The following is a 19,364-nucleotide window of genomic DNA, read 5'->3' on the forward strand; positions in this document are numbered from 1 at the left end:
GGGACTGCAGATCCAACAATACCAGACATAGAAGTCCTGGCCTCAGGGCATTTTTCCTAGTGTGGAATCTACTAAGTGTCTGCATGTCTGACCAGTAGGTTCCATATCCACCCCTACCCCCAACCTTTCCATACTTCTCCAGAGAAACTGCCTATGCATTTGTGTATTGGCATCTGGTTATGACCAAGAAGCACTTATTGAAAAATTAACAGTAGTTACTTTAGGTTGAGAGCCATATCATCTTTGTTAAAAAGACTTTCAGGAGGGGCCCAGTGCTGATGATGTCATACTATCTTGAAATTAATTTTACTTCTAGAAAACGATATTTGTTAAACCAGCCCCATGACATGTAAGCCAGGTTACTGAGTCATATTTGGAAACAGCTTATGGATTATAGCTTAAAATGAAATTCACTTAAACATTTTTGTCATGCATCAGCATTGAACCCAGTGAGACAGCCAGATAATTCACTCTGTCAGTTCATAGTTCTAGAGGCTTCTAAAGGGAAGTTGGATACCTTGCAAGGATCAGTTCTCAGTGCTGGTGAGACCCCCGAAAGCTCTGATTCCAGGGCATTGGTGGCATTGCCTGAGAATAACAGCACTTAGCTGTAATCATGGCCTAACTCAGAGTCCTTTGTATAGAGGAGGAGCTGGAGCCCAGGGAGGCAAACTGAATTGCCTCTGCTCCTAGCATGTTATAAAGGATGTTCTTCATGCAGGAGCTGGTGCTGTTAATTGATGTTAGCCATTTAGGGTTGTGTGGTTATTGGAGTTTGCTGTGTGTTAATGAGTTGTGGAGGGGGCTATCCTTGTCATCTTTAAAGTGAAGTCACTCCATGGACTATTTTGAAATATGTCCATAACCTAAAGTTTTTCTAGAAAACCTTTTCTGCAAGTTAGAAAGTTATAGGTGAATTTGATCAGATGTACTTATTTAAATCCTCACTCTCCCTTTTGCTATCTGGGCAGTTCACCTCCATAAATCTCCTCTTCATCCACTGTGAAGTAGAAATGGTAATAGTGCCTGCCTCATGGGGGATTATTGAGAGACCATATGTAAAGGCTTAACTTGGAGTCTGGATGATAAAATCGCTCAGTCAACAATTGCTAGCTACTGATATGGAAAAAATCTTTACTGAGCTTATTGATGTTTTCCATGTTGTTTAACATCTGCTGATTCCATGTGAACCCATGGTGTCATCTCATTGGTGACCACCCTGCTGGGTGAGTAATGGTTCTGTAACCTTCCTTCAGGCCCAGGGGAAGGTCAGTTCTCTCAGGATGCTCTTGGCAAGCTGTTCATTGAACAGGATCGGCCTGGTTTGCTCAGATGGAGTTATGTTCCATCATCTGCTGGGGTAGCAGTACTTCTCTTTCTTATCATGCATGTCTGTCGCATGAGTCAGCTGCAGTTTTCCAGGGGTGCATAATTGATGTCGGTCACCTCACCCTGAGCTCGGGTGGCTTATAGGGGAAGAAAATGCTACAATACCCATGACCCAGCTCAGAGAGTGGGACCACTGGGTGCAAGGGAATCCCCTAACCTCAACTGCCTCAAACACCAGGAAAGCCTCAGAAGGTGGGGTGTGTAGATGCCAAAGCCAGGTTTATATTCCCTTCAGACACAATTAAAATGGTACTATTTACTAACAGTAAGATACCAACTAAATTGCTAAGGGTATCAAATACAAGGTCAGTTTACTTAGGGAAGAGTTATTCAGTTTGGGGTTGCCAACACCAGAGGGCTCTCCCTGATGACCTGTTACCTGGACTCTTTCACTGGTTACTGCCATTGCTACCCGAGGACAGTTGGTGGTACAGGAGGAACAGAAGGCAGGCCCCTGCCGGGGATGTCGTAGTGGCTGGCTGTTGGGTTGAAGACAACTTCCTCTTCATTTACTTGTTTGCTCAATTATTCATACACTCAAAAATGTTTGTAGTATATCCCACGTGCACTGTACTCAGCAATTGGGAAAAATTTCGATCCCTACTTTCAGGGAACTTAGCATTCAGCAACAGAGGCCTGTGACTCGGTAGAAAGCTTGCTGTGGAAAGTGCCGTGAGCCTGGCAGCCCACTGGGTGGAAGTGGGCTCAGGGGTCAGTCGTCAGTTTACTTCTGCTTCCAGAGGTCAAGGTGTTCCCATGACGTAAATGACAAGGGACTCGTGGCACACGATGGAGCAGGGCTGGCTCCAGCGATGGGCAGAAGGCGACTCCCTAGGGTCACCAGCACAGTGTGGTAGGTGGACTCTCCTCCCAGTCCTTGGGTGGTTTCCAGGAAGACCATTTCTAATTAAAGTCATTTTCAGGTACTCTCAAAAAATGCACCCAAAGAAATTCTGTGAACTCTGGTTACACTGGGTTTTCTGACAACCAAAGGGAGAAAAAGAAACAGAAAAAAATCAGGGAATACTACACACAATAGTCCTTATTAGTGGAAATTTGCTTTTTCTTTTTTCTCATTTTATTCTATTTTAAAGACCCTGAAGTTAATTTCTCATTTGTGGTCACTTTATCTGTGATATACCTTATCTTTGCAATTTCATTGTATACTTTATATTTAAGAAACTTCTCAAAGTAGTATTGCTTATTCAGAAATACGTGAAAGCATATCCAAAACGATTGAGAGTCTGCCCTTTTCCTTTCTTGGCTTCCTTTGCCCATCTTTTCCGTAGAGCCCTGTGCAGGCTGGTTGGCAGCCCTTGGGAAGGAGGACCCGGTCTGCTTTTCCTGTGCGCAGAAGAGGAAGAGTGAAATGCAAGAACTAATAAAAACGGAATCTCTGTCCACCTGTTGGACCTCACAGTTGACCCAGGGCGTCACTGTTTCTTGAATGCGGGTGCATCCTTTCTCAGATGGAGACGGGTACATAGGTAGGAGAGGAGCGAGCTCTGAGCCGCTTCTGGGGCCTCTGGCTGCAGGGAGGAAGGTGGGCCCAGAGGCCAAAGGCAGGAGCAGGTGTTGATCGTGTGCACCATTCTGCGTGTTCTGACACTGCTGTGGTGGGTGCTCCTTTGCTGTGAGGTACCAGGATGAGGGTATTTTGGTGTGATGAGAAGTTGGCAGCCAGGAATTGAGGCAGAGATGCTCTGCAGTCTCTGTTCCAAGATTCTTGTTAAGAAAGCAGAGCTAGTCCAAGACTGGTTCTCCAGGATGGTCTGCTCCGTTGCTGGTTGCATGGGGTCATGTTTCCTTACGTTTTTTCCTAGCATTCTGTTCTTGCTGATCTGTTTTCACTTTAAAAGCTGTTGAGTTGAATTCAAAGAAATAGATATGATCAACAGCCTGGAAGCTCCAGTGAGATTTAGTCAGGCACATGGGCCCAACACACGTGCATCCTGTATGAAATACCGTTAATGGTGTCCGATTCACAGCTGTGTAAGAAGCCGTTCCTGCGACACTTCACTACGCGATAGATGGGATGGCGTTGCAGCTATAATTAAACACGGGAGCCCACACACCAGGGCACAGAGGATGAGTGTGTGGTCACCTCACACCTAGGATTCGTTACTAAGCAGGCAAGAACCATGGTTGCAGGCCAGCCAGGATGTGTGCCCATGCTCGTGAGGTCCGTGTGATTTCTCAAGGGCCACTGAAGGAGTCCCAGGGACCTCGCTGATCTGAGAGCACGGCCAGTCTCTGTCCTTGAACTCTGGTCTGCAGCGACTCAGTGGGCTGCTCCTTCAGCACGGGAGGGAGGGTGCTGCGCCCATCGGTCCGGGCCCTGCCACTCCTGCCTGTACTGAACTCCTGCCACGGTCTGCCTGAACCCCTGGCTGCTTCCTTCAGCTCCTTGCCATTTGCAGGTCACGGCATCCTTCTGAGCACCTGCCACCCCTGCTCCCCTATGACAATGGTTGTCCTTGAGCTGCCAGACATTTGGAAAGCAAAGTGTGTCTGTCCAGGGGGAGCTGCGCCAGGCATCTGGGCCATGCCAATGTGACTGGCTGGCCCTCTCTGTAGAAGATTCTGCACCACCAAAGTTTCTCCTCTCTTGCTAGCCTCCTCTCCCTCACCCATTTTGGGTGCATATCTTTTTCAGATTAGTACTATCACCATAGAGTGAGCTTTCCTAGATTACAGCTCTGCTAAGGTTACTTAGAATGAAGTCAAGTTTGATCTTTCTTCTGTCATTTTAAACATAATCCACAGAAACAGCAGCTCTTGTAAAGCAGAAGTGAGTTCACGCTGCTTCTGGTGCCGGCCCTGTGTGATGTGGGCTAGCATGGACAACCTGCTGGGGGACGTGAAGGAGGACCAAGGCGCTGGTAGGACTGACCTAGCCTGGAGAGTAAATCTGCTTTCCTTGTGGCCATTTATCTCCTCTTTAAAATTAGTAGGATTCGAGGAGTGAGTGTGGGGGGTGTGCTTCCTCCGGTAGCCAAGGCGGGGCCTGAGAGGGGCTGACAAGCCAGGAGAGGTGTGCTGAGACCCATGCCCTGGTCACATGCTGCATTTCACCTTCTCTGCATTTTATGTCATCATTAACCCAAGTGTTTAAGTGCGGGACCTGCTGCAGAGAGTGGTCCCAGCCACCTTCAGGTTCTTGGCTGAAAGATGTCCCAGTTGCACATCCTGCCTGTGGCCCTGAGCCTGTAGTTCTTCCTTGTTAGACCTGGCAGGGGAGTTTATAAGAGAAGGGGTGCAGGGCCTTTCCTTACTTGGTAACGGTTGTGGCAGAGAAGAGCAGCTCACAGCCCAGCGGAAGTGTACTCTTTCAGAACCACGGCCAGGTGACTGCGAACTTGCACGTGTGTTTTCACATCCCAGGTGTCCTGCACAGTGTCTTCCTAAGCATGAAAAGCAAGAAAGCTGCTTGTCTGACAGTGTATAAGGCACAAGGCGGAGAAGCCACTTGGAGGCCTGTGTGAGGGACGGTGAGATGGCATGGGCAGTGCCATGAGGGGAGGGGACAGAGAAGCCGGTGGGGCTCTGCAGGCCTCTGTGGCTGTCAGACTCCTGTCACCTGGCTGCCAGCTCGTGAGGGCACCTACAACCAGGGCTCCTTGTGAAAGGGGAAAATGGGCCACATGGGTGATGATGTCCCCACAGCCCACATGACCTGCTTGCCAAGGCACATAAGGGACTCTCTTGTGACTTGCTGAAGGGACTCTGGTTGGCTGGTTGACTTTGAAGGTAACATAAAGGAAAGAAATGGACAAAACAGAGAAGAGCATTGATTTTTAGGCCACCTTGTCCTTCTTGAATTCTTAGTTTGTCAGAGGACAGGACAGATGGGCTGCTGGAGTCAGTGTAGCAGTTAGAGCCAACTGCCTTCCTCCCAGAGAGCCCCAGAAACAGCACAAAAGGATTGGGGATCTTAGCATAAAAAAGAACTCATGAACTTTGACATGTGGCTCAATCAAGTCCTGTGAACTCCAGCCCAACAGAGAAGTGAACAGGTTTTAACTGACTGAATGTGTTGGAGCTAACATGCAAGGACTGCCTGGCTGTGTCCAGGGTGCCTCCCTCCAGTGATGTACATGTCCAGACCTGTCTTGAAGCGTTCATCAGCACACTTTACTATGTCCTTTGACACTCTGGGGTGTTGAGGTTCATGATGGTAGAACCCCAGGAATTGAAATAGGCAAGTTAGGGTGGTTTGTTACAGTGAATGGCACGGCCATTCTGTGTGAGCAGGAGGAGGAGAGGTGTAATCTGAGACACTCTCCCTAATCTGATAGAGCTCACGCTTATGAGAGGTGATGGACATCTTACCGAATCACATTGGGAATTATGGAGCAGACCTGTCATGTTAATAGCCTCCCACCCAGCCAGGGTGAGGCACACAGGGCTTCTCACCGCCTGTGAGACTGATGTACGACCTCTGCCCTCTCAGCCCCCGTCCAGTTGCTGCCCTCCCTCCGTACCACGATACCCGGCAGAAGTCCCTCCAGGACCGTCTGTCACACGCCGATCGTGAAGCGCCCTCGAGTCAGGCACCTGCATTCATCCTTGCACCTCAGGCACCTGGCAGCACCCAGCCTGTCCAGGTGCTCCATGCACCTGCCAGGAGCTGTCCTGAGCTGCACCGTCAGGTGTCCGAAGACACGTTACTGGCAAGAAGTGATCCAACCAGGAGGGCCCTGGCCGGGCGGGCAGTAGTGTGCCAAAGGCTCGTCAGCCAGTGGGCTTGGCCGGTGACATCTAGCCATCTCCCCCACATCTGTCTCATCCTCCTGTGGCTGCTGGTCAGCTTATCTGACCCTTGATTCACGCAGTGCAGGTGGGTGTGTGCCCCACAATTGGAGTCCTTGCTCAATTCCCTCCTCTGTCAGATTAGTGTAATGCCTGCCTTACAGAGTTGGGGCAGCAGTGAATTAAATGACCTGTCCAGGCACCCAGCAAGGGGCAGTGTGGCAGGCTAAGTGGCTGCCATCAAACTTTCTCTTGGCCTCATGGAAGGGACAGAAGGACCTGGCATGGCATCCAGTCTTATTTGACTCAGCCATTTAAAAGGACATTCTTTGAAATTGCATTATGGTGAAGAGAATGACACCTGAAGAATTTGTGGGCACAGTGGCGTCTCCCAGAGGCAGTGGAGCCTGTCCATCAAAGAGTGGGCAAAAATCTGGTGCTCAGGACCAGAGGCCAGCTGAGAGTCAACCATGTCTCCACAACCAGCGTTGCACCGATGTGTGGCTACATGTCCCCATCTGGAGCCCACAGCTTCCTTGGGGGCACCGTGGTGGAGCTCAGGGACTGTCCAGGAAAGCAGGCAGCAGGCAATGGAGATGGAGGCATTTGCTGTCCAGTTCTGGAGCCTCCACCCACCCTGTCTTCACAGCCAGTGCTTTTTATTGTCCCTTGCCTGGCCGAGCAGAGGAGCACCTGGGTGTACCCTGACTTCACGTTTTAGGCAGGAAAGGCACAGCTTGGTACAGTGCCAGGTGGTCAGCTGTTCACCCCAACATGCTCTAGAAGCTTCTCCTGACTTTCATCTAGTGCTTCTCTGAATTAAAAAGAGGTGGTGTGTCCAACATCTTCAGAATCTTCCAGTACTATCCTTCTCTTCCCTTGGCCACATATTGTGCTCATTGACTCATCAGTGGTGAGGACGGCACACAGTGAGGGGATTGTTGTGTTCTTCATCTTATTTGTGGAAGGGTCACACGGTTCAGCCCGGGGCAGACATCTGCTTGTCACCTGGTCGGGTGAATCTGCTGAGATGGGACGTTAATTTGTGAGAACTGAAGTTCCGAAACAAGGCCCTAATGAACAATGCCAGTGTTCCTGCTGGAATTTCAATGTCAGGAAATGAGGTAGGCACGGCTGGGGTGGGCTGCAGGGCTTCCTCTGATTGTGGGGCTGCTCATTGGCCCCCACATCCAATGCCTGCCCTCCTAGAGCTTCCGAACTCCCAGCCAGTGTTCCTGGGATGGACCCACAGGTGTCCTGGTTTGGGAGGAGGGTATCCCTGGCAGGTGGGAAGACTGGCTAGTGACCCCCCCCAAGATAGCCACAGCCTAATCCCTGGAACGGGTAGGTGTTACTGTGAGTGGCATGAGGGGCTTTGCAGGTGTGGTCAGGTTAAGGTAGGTGAGATGGGGAGGTGTAATCACTAGTGTCCTTGCAGGAGGAGTCTGAGGACATTGGACCTCTGGGTGGGGAGGTTGTCAGAGCAGAGACCATAGTGATGAAGGAGGGGCACTCACCAGGAACATGTGTGGCTACCAGACCTGAAAACAGCAAGGACGTGGACTCCCTCAGAGCGTGCAGAAGCCAGCCCTGTGGCCCCCGTGGAGTGTGTCTCAGACGTTGGCCCTGTAGCACTGTGAGAGGGTGAATGTGTGCTGCAGCTTGGAGTGATTTGTCACAGCAGCAACAGGAACATATGCAGGCTGTTGATCTGGCTTTAAGGCTGAGCTTGATTCATGAAGGAGGCAGCGGTTCAGATGGAGGTGGGGCAGGGCCTTGGAAATGGTCTCAGAGTGGGTGGATGTGGCCCAGGGAAGGACAGAGCCCAGACACCAAAGGTGAGCCCCAGCACTCAGAGTGTGTCCAGAAAGCTGCTGGACAGCACAGTCGAGTCCTGGGTCCTCCTGGGCTTGGGGCTCAAGGTGATCAGACCGCGCAGACTTAGTTGTGGGACATCTGCTGACATCCCAGAGCCTGCCTCGTGCTCAGCACCCATAGGTGCTGAGAGCTCGTGGTCATCCATCCGGTGAAGACCTGCTGAGAACAGGCTAGAGAAACAGCTTCTGTCCAGTGCCCTTTATATCCTAGTGGGGAGGAGAAACTAAAATCAAGTTCATATAGAAAAATGTCACAATCTCAAATAGCAAAAAACAGTAGGGAGAAAAGTCCCGCACTCTGGAAGGTGGCACAGTGGAACTGAAAACAAGTTTGGACGTTGTGGTCCAGGTAGACCCTCTGTGAGTCATTTCAGCAGGACTGAGTGGGGTGGAGGGCAGCCCAGGAAGACCTGGAGTGGAGCACTGCTGGGGGCAAAGCAGCAGTGCCAGGCCCTGAGCCAGCGGTGGGCTTGGCTGAACAGGACCCACCAGAAAGGTAGTGTGTCCCAGGAGGGAGGTGGCAGGCACACAGGACCAGGGGCCCTTGGCAAAGGGCTCAACTTTATCCTTAGGGCCATGGAAAGCCCTGAATGGGAATGAGAGGGTCATCTCTTAGTTTAAAGATTATTCTGGAAGATGTGTGGAAATTAGACATAGAAGGGCAGGAGAAGCAGCAGGAGAGGAGCTGGCGAGCTTCTGGGGATGCCGTTAGCCCCAGGGTGGACGGGCCTTGCAGATGGACTAAATGTGCCCACAGACAAAAGAGAAGACCCAGGACGACTCCCCCCGCTGAGTGGGAGAGCGGCGTGGTGGGCAATCATGGGTCTTCTCCTCCATGCACGTGAGGTCTGCCTGAGGTCTGCCTTCAGGCAGAGGCCTGCTGTGCAGATTAACGCAGGACACAAGCTGTTTTTAAACAGCCTCACTTTGCGTGCGATCTGCAGTGCACTTACCACTCAGCAGTGCCGCCCAGCTCCTGTGCACCAACTTCGGGAGGGCACAGGCAGCCGCGTGATTTGTCTCACATCAGCAAGTTTATCAAACATGGTGTCAGAAGCCTTGCTGGAAGACCGCAGGCATTGCTCGGAGTGAAGCAGGCCAGGTGGAGGCAGTTGGAGCTGGGGTTCTTCCTCATCACTGTTCACACTTCCTCTCTGACTGGGAAGTTCAGGCAGTGCTGTCCACCAAAGAGCTGGAAGAGGGAAAGGCCTGGAAATTGCATGCAAGTGGACAGTTCCCTTTCCTCTGGCCTGGCGCTCTCTGAGGTCTGGGCAGCTCTGCACAAGCACTCATTTCTCAGGCAATAGTAAGGAGCAGGAGTAGAGAAGGGAGAAGAGGTGGGAGGACGAGGAGGGGGAAGGGGATTGGCAGAGGTGAGTCACGGAAGAGGCAAAGCGCAAGGAAGGGGGCCCACGGGCAAGCGTGGGGGAGGTCCCTGGGGAGGGAGTGCCTGAATGTGGATGAGCATCCAGTCCATCAAGTGGCCTTAGACTGACCAGTGCACTTTGCTTCTTGAGCCTGGGTGGCAGAGTGACAGGTGGAGTGTGGCTTGTGGTCTCTGTGAAGTAGCTTCCCTCCAGGGAACCGGGACAGAGGGATGGAGCTGTCATTGCTGGCCCCCTTCCTGGAGCTAGGCAAGGCAAGGAAGAGCCCTTGGTGCAGGCCTGCTGTGAGTGCCTCCCATCCCTGGGGCCCCAGGAGCCAGGGTGAGGTGACTTGCCTGGCTGACCCCACCATGGGCTATGTTATGCCTTTCTCCTAAGCAAGAGCAGCAGGTTCAGAACTTCACCTGAGAGTGTCTGCAGGCTGCTGAGATGCCAGAACTGTCTGTCTGCTGCCACACGGCCCACGCCACACCCACCTGCACCTGGAGGAGGAAGCGGTGAGGCCCAGCTTCCCAGGGAGTCTGCAGGAATCCCGGGCCTCCCAGGGACAGCTGGTGAGCACTGAGCGGCATACCTCCTGCTGGTGGTCCTCACACTGACTCCAGTAGGCAGAGCCCTTACTTCCAGGTGTTGAAAGACTAATGAATATAGGAGGAAGAGCACCCTGGCCTCAGAAAGGGGTGCTAGAGAAAGCAGGGTCCCCGTTACTCCAGGGTTTCTTCCGTGGAGTCGGGTGCGGCAGGTGAAGACCGAGGCCCCTAGTTTAGATGTTTTGTGTCTGGCCTGGGGAGATGCTGTCCAGGGCCTTCCCCTCAGGCCACATGGGCATTCCCCGACCTTCACACTCACTGGTGAGGTCAGATGATGACTGCGTAAAGTATTCTGGAAATGTAAGGAGACTTTCATCCACAGACGGGGGGAGTTTTACTGGGAACAGAACTGCCTTTTATGGAGATCCGACCACGTTTCCAGTGGTGGGTTCTGGAGCGCAGCTTATGAGGCTTTGCTTTACTCTTCCACATTCCTCATCACAGAAGTGTTTTGTGGACTTCACCCTCTCCCTGTCCCAGGTCACTCTTGGTAGCACGCCTCAGCACGTGGAAGGACGTGGCTGTCCGTAATTGCGGCTCATGCGTATTCTGTGCTTCCAGACATAGCTGCCACTGAAGCATGACACAGGAACCACCCCGAATGCCGCCCCTGGGGAAATAGGAGAGACAGGACCACAGCTGAAATGGGCAGCGTTTCTCCAGCCAGCAGGTCTTTGATAGACTGACTCATTCTTAAGGGGAAGGAACTGACCATTTAAAAACTAAGTAATGTAGGCTTGCTGTCGAAACAAGAGGAGTGTGAGGCTTTCTCTTTGACAGTCTGGGGATTAAAATAGCAACCGTATTAATATGAATATATGCTTTAGATGCATATGTGTGCATGCACACATGTGCTCATGTGTGTGCGTGTATGTGTGTGTGCATGCACCACACATGCGCTCTCCTGTCTTTCCTCACCGCCTTGATAGTTCAGAGTTGACCATGTGGCACCAGGTGGGCAAATGAACTTTGGGAACTTTGTCAGTGGCCATGGAAGAAGCAAGCCTGAGGACAAACATGGTTCTGCAGCCATCTGTGACCATGATGCTGTGCAGCCTCAGGGCAGAACCAACACACAAAGGAGGCAGAGCCAAGAACTCTGCAGCACGCGGGGTTGGAGCCCTGGTTGGCCCGAGCGGCAAGTCAGTGTTTCTCTGGAACGTTTTAGTTCCATGAGCCAAGCACTTCCTTTTATTGTTCAAGCCAGTCTGATTTGGGTTTTCTCTTATGCAGACAAAGTCGTCCTGACATACGCATGATCTCATTAACCCTGCACAAGAATGCTAAGAAAGCCTGTGCTGTGTGCCCACTTCACAGATGAGGAAGCGGAGCCCTGAAGGTCTGATGGCCTGAGGGTGTCGCTCTGCTAGTAAACGGGGGACGCGGGAACCAAGTGCCACTCTGTCTGCCACCCTCGCCCAGTAGGAAGCATATGTTCACTGTGGTCAAGCACATGTTCAGCACGGCAACACACCGATACCAGGTTGCCTGTCTTGTGCACTGGTCTGAAAGAGCCGCCAGCCCTAAGGAGGCTCTCTGAGCAGGGAAAGAGGGCTGGACGGCGCCTTGCTGGCTGCACACTTTGGTCAAACTTCAGCCCATGCCTGGGTGAATGCGTGTGCGAGGAAAGAGTGTGTGTCCCTTCCAGCGTGACCCAGGGGACCTTAGACAGTCAGAGGGCCCGGCCCTCTCACTGCCTGGCCCTGGAACCTGAGTCCTGAGTTCCAGACCCCAGAATCTGGCCATTGTGTTAGACCTCAGTGCTTCTGATGACCTCACGCTTCAGAGGACAGCGTCGGCCCACCCCCTTCCTTCCCTTTTCTGCTGTGGGTTGTGTGACAAGGGCAGACAAGTTTGGACTTGTCCAAGGAATTCTGTTCCATAGCTACATGTGAAAAATATAGGCATGTCTTCACGGGATGTACACTTGGAAAACACAGTAACTCTTAAATTCATGTTTCAAACCACAGTAGAAACAGTTCTCAAGTTAAGCAGTTTAACTCAGATGGTAAACTGGGAAGATCAGGATTAAATTTCTTGCATTAATTGAAAAAAAAAAAAAAAAAAAAACAAATGTGTGATTTGTTGACAAATGCTCTTTTAGTCCTTCAGTGAGTTTAGTGGGTCTTAGGATACTTTTTTTCCCTGTCTACTTTCTAACTCATTATGAACTCCCAGCTTAAAATCCAGAATATGCAGATGATAATTTAAAGAAATAAGGATCCATAAAAGGAAGAGAGAAATGAGTATTGATTTTAGAAACAGTATTTTACATTTAACTTTCCAGTTCTCAATAACACTATATAGTAAGTGTGCATGCATACATTCATTGCTGGAGTAATCTTATGAAAGCATTGTAATATTGCTTTCTTTTCTGGTAACTTCCATGTGCTTTGGGGGTTAGATGCTTGCCAGCACTACCTTTTAACTGCAATGATCATATTTTAATAATAACTAGGATGAATTTGTTGTTTAAAACAGAAACACAGCTTTCAAGATAAAGATTTGGGATGAATATGGATGCAAGAAGTCTTTTCTGACTCAGAGGTGTCCTCAGCCCTCTGCAGAACACATTTTCTGCTAAATGCATATTTAAGTGTTCAGCAGCATGAAATGTGCAACCCATTTGCATAGGATTTTATCTGTATTGCCATCTTGAGTTCTCTCCTTCAGATGGCATCCTTGCTTGTAGTTCATGGGCAACTGACTCCGTTGGAATTCAGAAAATTCACATTCATTTCCTGCCCTCTCCATGCCGCCATTGTCTGTGTTGGTTGGATGGTCTTCTGATTCATGGGAAGAAGTGAAGCCATTTGCAGTCACCTCCCTGACATCTCCAAGCTGCTGGAGGGGAACAGAGTAATTCTTGACTTGCTGTTTGCACATTTATTAAATGGCATGCGCCATGTGTAGTCTGTGCCGCATACGCTTGGGAAGCCATTTCAGAGCATGACTTTCACGTGCCGTTAACCAACAGGCTCTCTGGTAATAAAGGATATCTTGTTGAAGTAAACAGCAGGAGATGTGGTGAGGAGCTGGGCTGAGAGGAAAGATCCAAACAAGGAAAAAAACCAAAACAAAAACCAAGGAACAATTAGGCAAATACACAAAGAGAACAAGAATAAGTGGTTCAAAGCTGATAAATGCTCTATTTTGAAGTAAGTGTAGAAAGATAGTTTTTGATTACCCAAATGTTCCTGTTTGCAAATTCCCCATTTCTAAATAATGACAAACTGATGAAAGACACTGGGCACTGTGACCTTTCTAACAGGCTTTTGATGGTTCACAGTATGCTGTACGGTGTTCCCTGCTCCTGGGTCACTGGCATGAGTGTTGGATGTCACAGTGCACCTCCGCTGTGACCGTGTCTTCAGAGCCAGTGATGAGCGTCAGGGACATGCCTGCTGGCAGCCCAGGGGCCCTTCCCCAGGTCACCCTGAGTAGGGATCCAAGTCAGAACCATGCCACTGGCTCGTGTGGGAAGCCCCATTCCAGGCAGCTCGTCTGGTGCAGACTTGAGGGTGGTCTCTCTGGTTGGGTGGTGGCCCTGCTTGATTTCGCCAACCCTGAACTCAGCCTCAGAGCACCCTAGTTTGAAAACCAGGAGTCTCCTAGCGGGAGTCTCCTTGTCGTTTCTGCCCGTGGGTCCTGCAGTGGGGTAGACAAGGAGCCCACCCTCGCCCCTGCCTGCCTGTGCGCCCGCAGCCCAGAGGTGGGGCTTGCCTGGGGCCAGCCCGCTGTCCTTCAGAGTAAATCCCCAAATGTAAATTGTTTGGTTATTCATTTTTTTCCTTCATAAAAGTTCTATTTTTAAAAAGTATCTTTAGCTTCCTGGATGTTTGGATTTGGGATAAACATGACTTTGTGCCTAACGATACATCAACTTTGGAAGAGACAGGATCAACACTGGAGAAGAGTCACACACCCGCCATGGCCAGAGAAAATCTCCAGGAGCAGTCAGGGGGGTGCTGGGAGATCTGCGAGGCCACAGAAGCCCATGGACCTTTATCCATCTCTGAAATGTCACCCATATCAGAGTGGTGCCAGGGACATGTGTTTTAATGATGTTAAACTTAGTGGTCAGAATGCTGTGTCCTGGGACCCCAGGGTTGCTCTGATTTTGCCTCCCTCTGGGGAGTAACTCTAACTTTGTTCACCAGCACTTCTTAGAGGGAAATTTTTTCTTTTATGCTGGCAGATTGCTGCATTAAATGAGACGTGAGAATTTTTATCAACCATTTCTCATTTTCATGCACCAAATTAATGTGGCTGTAGAGATACTTGTTCCTGCCATACAAATGAAGTTATCCAACATAACTTGGAAGTCTCCTCCTGGGAAAAGTGTCTCCTCGAGGTTTTGATTGACATTTCACTGATGACTGACGGTGTTGAGCACCTTTTCATGTTTTGTCCGCCATTTGTATGCAGGTCCTTTTTGTCTTTTAAGGTTTGGATGATTGATCTTCCTATTACTGAACTTTCAGAGTTCAGTTCTGTGGGTCTCAAAAGAAATAGGATGTGGATGGATGAAGCTGGGCTATCCAAGTAGTCATGTGCTGTGTGTATATCATCTTAATTTCTCCAGGGCAGGAACGGTGGGCACTGCAGTCTCAGGTGGCAGCCCGGGTGACAAGCTGAGCATGCATGTAACTCCTGCCCCTGTCCACGGTGGCTTGGCCAGCCTTGCCCCCTTGAAGATGCTCCCCAGGGTGCAGGGTGCCGACCGGCAGTGGGAACGGAGGAGCAAGGCCAGCGCTCTGGTGACAGGCGGGAATGCCCTCAGCCAGCTCTCCTCACACAGCAGAGCTCCACCTCAGTGGCCGTGTCTTCGGAGGAGGACTCCCGCGTTCTCAGCCGCCGAGCACGTGGTGTCATTTCTGGTCTCATAGCACGGGTAATAGTCTTTGGCTTCCTCTTTCCTTAGGACCTGACTGCTCTTTCTGTGTTGTGTCAACCTTGACACGTGTCCTCGGGTCCCTGGAGGGGAGCACGGGAGTGTGTGCGGACACTCTGTCCAAGCCACTCCACACGCGGTCCTCCACTGGCAGGACCTTTGCCTGCAAGTTAGCATTTGCTCTGATGTCATAAGCTTGAGGTGCCTGGAGAGGAAGCATGGTATATAGAACTTAAGGAGGAAGGTCTGTGCGAGACGTCCAGGTGTGAGTCCTGAATCTATCATAATGGACAAATTTAAGTTCCAAGCCAGAACTCTTAGATTGTCCAATTTAATGCTTTGGGCCAAGTGATGATGTCCCAGGGTCTGTCTTTTAAGGAGCTTGCCATCTAAGGAGAAAACAGTAACAGTCTTGAAATACTCGTGAGTGCTGTAAGATTTAATGCCCCGTGTGTGGCAAGGATTAAACCCAGCAGGGCTTTAGAGGAGAGAATGGCTTTGATAAAATGAACAAACATCACTGACTGTGCCCAGGGGCCCCAGGAGCCAGGACTGCCTGCTGATGACTTGCTGGCAAGTGGTAGCTTTTAGGTCTGGTTGCAGGAGAAGCAGGAATGGAAGGATATTCTAAGGGAGGGGTGCTGGTTTGGTGAAGCCTGGTGGGGAAGGCACCACAGCGAGGCCTGGGTCACGTGGAGCCCCTGGCAGGGTGTAGGCAGAGCCCAGGGAGGCTGTACGTCTTGTTCTATGCCCAGGTTAGTGAGAGAATTGCTTTGCCATGGAAGTGTCAGTGTGAGACTCCAGCTGCCTCCTGGACTCAGACACCCAGGATCTAGGCTCTGTGAGGTCCCCACTGCAAGCCCATAGCTGCACTTCAGTACTTGGTGAGCTCTGACTTGCAGATGAGGCCCCAGAGGCACGCGTGGTTGAGGATGTGCCTCGGGTGGCACGTCTGCCCTCATCCTCACGGTCCCCTGCCCACTCCAGGTGTAGCACGGTGGGAAGTCTTTCCATGACCCAGCTCTTCATTGCTGCAAGCATCCTTGCCTCCAAAAGGCACCTGGTCAGTAGCCATTCTGGGCTCGTCCCACTCAGGCCAGAGGCAGCCTTTTAGATCCCACATCCGGTGTCACCTGTGGACAAGGGCTTGGGAGGGGTTGCCACACGCCCTCCTCAGATCTCTGAGCCTGCAGGAAGTTCCTGGTTTGGCCGCACTGGAGGCAGGTCTTCAGTGGACAGGAGCACACCCACTGGTCTCCACGCTCCCCCGTCCTCAGAGCACACGTGCGCACACAGGCACAGAGCTGCGGGGGCGGCGGAGGGCGGCCTCTGTGGGTCTAGAGTGTTCAGTGCTGACGTCCACGCCCCTTTCGTACCGATAATTTCACAGCAGCTCAACACGAGCCGCCTGTGTAGATGTAAGTGGGGTTCCACTTCCAGCCACTGGGGTCTCAGCCCAAAAGAGTTCCCAGGGCCCCTGAGCTCACGCTCGGGATTTCACCCTCTGGGAAGGTGTTGCTCTGCAGAGAATTTCCTTGGTTCAGTAAACAGAAATATGGACTTGAGTCCTGCCCAGATTTTTCTTATGAAATATTTAAATGTCTATACAAATGAAAGATGGTGTAGCAAAGACCTGTGTCCTCCAATTCCTCCAGCTTGGGAGACGAGGACGTTTTCAGTACCGCTGCGCGCCGCGTGCAGCCCTAGCCCTTGCTGGGATGGGCTGTCTGTGTCCCTGCTTACCTCTTCATGGTTCGCCTGTGTTTCCTGAGGAGCACGTAACACTGAATCTTCTCAGTGTGTGTGAATGCAGTCGCCCCGTGCGAGGCTTGGTGCGCCTGCTCCGTGCTGTATCTAAGAGCGACCCTGTCCACGGACACGGCGCGTGCCTTCTGTTTGCCTCTCCGGGTGTCTGCTACCCAGCTGCACCATCATTCGCCGTCAGCCCCCGTGGGTGGACGCCTGTTGTCCCATTCCACACTGCTCAGGGTGCTGTCCAACACCCTCCTGCACAGACGGTGGGCTGAGGCTGGGAGTTTCTGTGGCGAGGTGCCTGGGAATGAGAGTCCTGGGCTGTGCAGCTCGCGATCTCTGACTTCAACAAGTATGGCCAGGATACCCCTCCAGCCGTGGGGTGAGTGGCTGCCCCTGCCCTGTGTGAGCGGGACGCCAGCGCCACGCGTGTGCCTGCTGAGCACAGCAGGAGAGTCACCTCTGTGCCTCCTCGCTCGCTCTGCCCACTGACTGGGAGGGTGGCATCTGCCATGTCAGTGGCCGCTCACTCTTCTTTGCAGTGCCCACTTAGGTAATTTCACATCTCTGCTCCTCTGTCTCTTTTAGTTGATTTATAAGAATGCTTTTTGTGTTCTGGACATTAGTTACGTGCATTGAAGTGACATCTAGTTTCAGCCTTGCTTTAACATTTTACACAGAAGTTTTACTTTTTATGTAGCTGAATTCATTTTGTTTTTATGGTGTGTGCTCCATGTCTGAGTTAGGAAATCTGTCCTACTCTGAAGTCACAGGATTGTTATTCTCTTCAAGTTTTGAAGTCTTATTTTTAACACTTTGGTCTTGAACCGCTTGCATTGTGTGTATGGTCTGCGGTGTGGAACCCACTTTGCTTTGGGTTCTGTTCTTTAAACAAGGAAGATTGTTTTCTCAACACCACTGAAATGAACTGTCCATCCTTTCTGCACCTGCCTGCAAGGCCCACTCTGACACTGCACGACTCCCGGGAGGACGGGGTCAGACTGGCCCTTACTCCTCCCTGTGTCTGACCTGGGCCACACCCTGACCTCCCACGTTCTGTCAGTTCGGAGTCGTTCGTGGTGCCAGCTGCGGAGGCCTCTCCAAGCTCTTGTAGCTCGTGCTGCTTTGTTCAGGTTATGCCACCGTCGCCGTCCTTGCCCTCAGCAGCACTCAGGGATGGCTCCTCGTCCGCACTGTTTTCCCACTTGACGAGCCAACTCCCCTCACCTAACTAGGGCATTTGTGTGCAAGTGCTTTGCAGTCAGGTGAATGCCGCGCAGGTCGAAGCAGCAAGAGGATGCGTGGTTTGGTGGCATGAGGAGCGTTCCATGCGTCCTGTGCATCTGTGAGTGCGACTCGCTGCGTTAGCAGTGCCTGCTGTGCATCATGTGGCCTGATGGGGTCAGTGGCCGGGCCTCAGGGTAAAGCAGGTGGGCAGCTGGGTTGTGTATGTGTTTTCAGATACTTCTGACTTCTTTATTTCAACTCTTCCTTCACTTATCACCATCTTTTTGAGATTTTTTTCTTTTGAGAAATACTGGACATGCAGAATATTTTAATAACTGGCTCCCTGTGTCTAGTGGGCAAAAGCAAGGCAGATCTCGACAGGAGTGGCAGTGCTAAAACGGCGTGGGGTTTGAGATTAATCTCCTACTGGCTTTGATAAGGCAGTTGGCAATGCATGGCTCTTCTTGCCCTTTTCTCTCTGGAATGCCAGGGGTTCCTGTTGAACAGCAGGAAGGTGTTTATTTGTTATTCTCTGTTATTTTTGTGGTTAAGTTCAGCTCTCTGGCTTGTTAGTAATTTTAGAGATGTTTATCCTGTCATCCTGTAGAAGAGCTGCCCCTCAGCTCCCAAGGCATCTTTATCCCCAGCGAGCATGGCAACTGGAGGGAGGAGCCCCCTCTGGGTGGCTATGGGCTGAGGGGCCCCCAGGTTGAAGCAACTGTTAATACATGAAGCATCCTTTCTTGGTCTGTACACCTGGTGGGCAGCCCTGGGGAAGTCCTCCTGGCGGGTGGCCCTGGGGAGGTCCTCCTGGCGGGTGGCCCTGGGGAGGTCCTCCTGGCAGGCAGAGAAGCAGCGAACATGTCTCCCACTCCTGCGGTCAGCTGACCTCCTCCAGGGGAGACAGGGCCTCCTTACGTTCTGCAGGACTCTCCTAATGGCCGTCCCAAGGGGGCCTCTGTGAGGTGTCCTCAGGCTCATCTCGGATTCCTGGCCTGCAGTCTGCAGAATCCGCCTGTCCAAACCCCATGGCCTGTTTCAGTCCTTGGCCCTGCCCTTGACCTGTGCTTCTCTGAGGCTCTCAGAGTGTCCACCACATTCTGTGCAGACCATGTGGCTTTTGGCTTGGCACCTCTTCTGAGCTCTTGAGATGACTTATCAGAGGTTTTGGTCACCAAGCTGTGACAGCTTGGTGAGCAGCCACACTGCCCTAGACCTGCAGCCACCTGGGCCTTCCCCAGCCCTGCTGGCAGCCACCCCCACCACCTGAGTCTGTGAGGGGCTGGCAGTGCTTCAGGTTGCCAGTGAGCAGGTAGACATCATGTCTGGTGGACGCAGTGAGTCCCGGTCGGAGATGGGTGAACTCAAGGATGGGGAAGAGAGAAGGGAGCCAGGAAATAGAGGTCAGGTCTTCATACAGAGAAAATCTTGGCCATTTCCTGGGCTGGGCTTCACAGAGACTGGTGGTCAGGATGTGATTTCTCTTCCTGCCTCCATC

At 51.4% G+C, this 19,364-nt stretch overlaps 1 protein-coding gene across 2 annotated transcripts in view; it reads left to right on the forward strand.

The window, feature by feature from the left end:
• The window catches only part of RPS6KA2 (ribosomal protein S6 kinase A2), a 192,314-nt gene that overhangs the window by 53,105 nt on the left and 119,845 nt on the right, over positions 1 to 19,364 (forward strand). The window lies entirely within an intron of this gene.

This window comes from Sciurus vulgaris, assembly GCF_902686455.1.
Source record: "Sciurus vulgaris genome assembly, chromosome: 7".
Classification (NCBI taxonomy): Eukaryota; Metazoa; Chordata; class Mammalia; order Rodentia; family Sciuridae; genus Sciurus; species Sciurus vulgaris.